The sequence below is a fragment of the Octopus bimaculoides genome, chromosome 6 (assembly GCF_001194135.2).
Source record: "Octopus bimaculoides isolate UCB-OBI-ISO-001 chromosome 6, ASM119413v2, whole genome shotgun sequence".
Lineage (NCBI taxonomy): Eukaryota > Metazoa > Mollusca > Cephalopoda > Octopoda > Octopodidae > Octopus > Octopus bimaculoides.
This window is the reverse complement of record NC_068986.1, coordinates 23211951-23216212: the sequence shown is the minus strand read 5'-3', so window position 1 is coordinate 23216212 and position 4262 is coordinate 23211951. Positions and strand designations below refer to the sequence as shown.

Below are 4262 nucleotides of genomic sequence, written 5' to 3'. Positions count from 1 at the left end.
ACAATCCTCAGCTCCTTCCTCCACAGGGTCCGGTCAGAAGCAACGGTCATAAGACATCTCGACTGGATTTAGACACAAAACAACTGAGGCCATGGGTATTATTCAGTCATATCATTCTTGCCCTGCCGCTACGTCTCTCACCAGTTGCCACGGCTTGAAAAGTCCGCCTTGTGATTCGTTTCTCTGACATTCCAATCAAATGTCCGTAATATCGGGGCTGTGACCTTTCAAGACAGAAATGTAACGGTCTGTGATCTGTCGTGATTCCCTGATTCCCAAGCTATGCACCCGGTCGAGTAACGTTATTCTAGAGATCCTTTGGAGGTACCCAATTTCGTCCGCTTGTATTAATACCCTTTCCGTCATTACTCAACATTCATGTCCATGTATGATGATAAGCACGAATTCCGAATGGTAGCGAGTTGGCTTTTTTTCCAATCTCTACCCTTTTAAGAAACGAATGCTGGAGAGAGCGCATTAATGTACTAGTACCTGCAATTCTAGCTTTCACTTCATTCTCCTACCTTTCATCATACGTCAATACAGCCGCGAGATCTCGGCGGTATTTATTGCTCTCTATAAATGACCTCCACAGCCGATTTCTTACTTAAAATAAAAATTGACTGGTACTCTATTAATCGAGCCCGGAAAGCTGAAAGGCAAAGTTGACTTTGACTGGATTTGAAATTAGTACACAGAAATCTAGAATGAATATTGTGAATCATTTTGTCCAATGCTCGAACGACTTAGCCAATTGGCTGTCTTGTTTATTGCCTCCCAATCGACCTTGACAAAGGAAATTCCAGCCGTAACTGCCCCGTCTTTAAGGATTGTACAGAGCTAAATTATATAAAGCATTTGTTGTATATAGGGAGGGTCATTATGCCAATAATAACGCATGCACTCGTTTCATTATTTCACTTCTTTATTTTTCGTCATTTGGTTAAATATTTCACTAATTACTAATTGATTGTTTCACCAATCATTAAGTTAAGCAGTTATTTCCGTCAAACTTCTGTCTTCATCATTCACGACCTCTTGAATAACTGCAGGTCTTGGCCGGTGATAAAGAAGTATAATAGAACCAGCGCGTGTGTTTATAATTGGCGTAATGACGCTCCCGAGATACAATAAGATGTGTGTGAATACATGAGCTCACTTCGAGAATCTTGCAAAACAAATCCAGCGACGAAATATAAAGTTATCTTTTTTTTTTTATTTTAGAAGACAGGGTGTTATTTATTGGAGATTTGGCTGCTGTTTCTAGCGGATCGTGTCACAACGTACCTGTTCTTTCGTTGCTGTTTGATGTTCCTGCTTTTTCTATGATCTTCGAAGAATGATGCAACAACTACGATGATATGGTGGAAATTAAAATTAGCTTTAGTGAACAACTCTTAATTTAATAGTTTATTACGAGACTCGCAGATCCATCGATCCCTGAGGACGGTAGTAAGGCGTCTGACTCCCGTTCAGAAGTTTCCATGTTCGAATCACGTTGAGATCATAAGCGTACTTCTATCTTTTTACTTTTCTTTAATTTTTATTGTTTTAGATTATTTATCAATAAGCGTATTTTCAGAACCCAGCTGATATGAATTTTCTTTGCAGATTAAAAAGCTTATAATGTCATACCATAAACAAAATAATTAATCTTAATAAATTTCGAAAACATAATTTCAGACATTCGTTAGAACAACATAGTAAATGCAATCAGAAATCAAGTGACTGCTGGGTGGAGACTGAAAATGTCAAATACATGTATAAATATACCAAGAGGTAAAGACTACTGTTTGAATACCGAAATTCGCACGGCCCTGTGGCGCAACGGTAGCGCGTCTGACTCCAGGTCAGAAGGCTGCGTGTTCGAATCTCGTCGGGGTCATAAACTACTTCTCTTTTTTTTTTATTATTTAAAAGCATTTTTTAGTGTTGTATACTTTATAAGTCTTCAACGTGATGAAATACAGTTACTCTTTTACTTGTTTCAGTCTTTTGACTGTGGCCATGCTGGAGCACCGCCTTTAGTCGAGCAAATCGACCCCAGGACTTATTCTTTAGAAGCCTAGTACTTATTCTATCGATCTCTTTTGCCGAACCGCTAATGTTACGGGGACATAAACACACCAGCATCGGTTGTCAAGCGATGTTGGGGAGGACAAACACACACATACAAACATATACACACACATACATATATATATATATATATATACATATATACGACGGGCTTCTTTCAGTTTCCATCTACTCACAAGGCTTTGGTCGGCCCGAGGCTATAGTAGAAGACACTTGCCCAAGATGCCACGCAGTGGGACTGAACCCGGGACCATATGGTTGGTAAGCTAGCTACTTACCATAGAAGTTGGAAAGAAATCAGGGAAGACGAAAAGAAATGCTTAAATGCAAATGCGCGCAGTTACACGCGCTCGCCCTGTTTACGTCACTGGACTGCGGTCAGGCTGGAGCACCGCCTTGAATATTTTGGTCGAACGGATCGACTCGGTACTTTATTTTAAGTCCATAACTCATTTTATCGGATTCTATCACCGAACAGCAAAGTAGAGAAGACGTAAACAAACCAACACCAGTTGTCAAGTGGACAAAATGCCCTCAGACATTTGCTTTACAAGACAAATGAGAGATGATCGAGACGAGAAATATCTCAAATATATGAACTTATTATTACATTAATTAATAGTTACATAACACAAATAACTAAGATTTAGAAGAATATTTCCATGTGGCCCTGTGGCGCAACGGTAGCGCGTCTGACTCCAGATCAGAAGGCTGCGTGTTCGAATCACGTCGGGGTCAAACCTGCTTCATCTCTAGTTTCTTTTTTTTTTCTTTTTCTTTGTTATGATATTGTTTATGACGCTTCAACGCAATGGAATAGAGCTAAAGGTCAATAAGACATCTATTACCATGCAAGCAATAAATACAGAAAGAAACGCTTCGCCATCAATTGCTGGGAGGGTCTAGTGGGTATATTCCTCAGCTACCTCCCCCATAGGATCTAGTCAGAAGCACACATCATTAGACATCCCGGTTGGATTTTGAAGCGTGAACAACTGAGACCATGAATATTATTCAGACATCTCATTCTTGCCCTACCGCAACGTCTTTCGCCAGATGACGCGTCTTGCGATTCGTTTCTTTGATATTCTAATCATATGCCAGTAGTACTGGAACTGTGACCTTTCAAAGTAGAGAATTAGCGGTCCGCGATCTGTTGAGACTCTCTGATCCCCAAGCTAAGCATCCGGTCGAGTAACATTATTTAAGAGATCCTTTGCAGGTACCCGATTTCGGAAGCTCCTGTTTGTCCTCTTTCTGTCGTTACCCAGTATTCATGACCATGTATGACGAGAGGCGCGAAAACCGAATCGGAGATAGCGTGTTTGGCTTTTTTATCAATCTTTTCTATTTTCATCATTCACGACCTCATGAATAACTGCAGTCTTGACGAATGATAAAGAAGTATAATAGAAGCAGCGCGTGTGTTTATTATTGGCATAATGTCTCTCCCGAGATACAATGTATGTGGACACATGAGCATTTATTTAAGAAGGCAGGGCATGTTATTTGTTGGGGATTTGGCTGCTGTTTTTAGCGGGTCGTGTCACAACGTACTTGTTCTTTCGTTGTTGTTTGATGTGCCTACTTTTTCTATGATACCCAAAATATGATGCAACATCTACGATGAAGTGTTGAAATTTATATAAGTTTTAGTTAACAAGTCTGAATTTAATATCGTAGTTTATTACGGGACTCACGGTCTCCGTCGAACACTTAGGAGCAGTGGCAAGGTGTCTGACTTCCGCCGAGAAGTTTACGCGTTCAACTAACTTCGGCATCATAAGCGTCTTCTTACCATACTCTTCTTTTCCTTTTTTAGATTATATTTGTCAATAAGTGTATTTTTAAAACCCAGTCGATCATTAAAAGCCTAAAATGTTATCTCATTAACAAAATAATTGATCTTCATAAATTTCGGAAACATAATTTCAGATATTCGTGAGAATAACGTGGAAAATGCAGTCAGTGAACAAGTGACTGTGGGATCGAGACCAAAAATATGTCAAATAAATATACAAATATAGCAAGAAGAAAAAATGACTATTGTTTAAACAAACGATTCGTACAGCCCCGTGGCGCAATGGTAGCGCGTCTGACTCCAGATCAGAAGGCTGCGTGTTCGAATCACGTCAGGGTCAAGAGTAACTTTTGATTTAAAATCCTTTCTTTTTTTTTTCTTT

The 4262-nt window shown here is 39.6% G+C and overlaps 3 non-coding genes across 3 annotated transcripts; all 3 read left to right on the top strand.

Moving 5' to 3' along the window:
* The first annotated feature begins 1813 nt into the window (after nt 1-1813).
* On the top strand, nt 1814-1885 carry Trnaw-cca (transfer RNA tryptophan (anticodon CCA)). Its single transcript has one exon. It is a non-coding gene; the product is annotated as a tRNA-Trp (tRNA).
* Nucleotides 1886-2745: 860 nt separating this feature from the next.
* Nucleotides 2746-2817, top strand: Trnaw-cca (transfer RNA tryptophan (anticodon CCA)). Its single transcript has one exon. It is a non-coding gene; the product is annotated as a tRNA-Trp (tRNA).
* A 1331-nt stretch (nt 2818-4148) lies between these two features.
* On the top strand, nt 4149-4220 carry Trnaw-cca (transfer RNA tryptophan (anticodon CCA)). Its single transcript has one exon. It is a non-coding gene; the product is annotated as a tRNA-Trp (tRNA).
* Nucleotides 4221-4262: the final 42 nt, after the last annotated feature.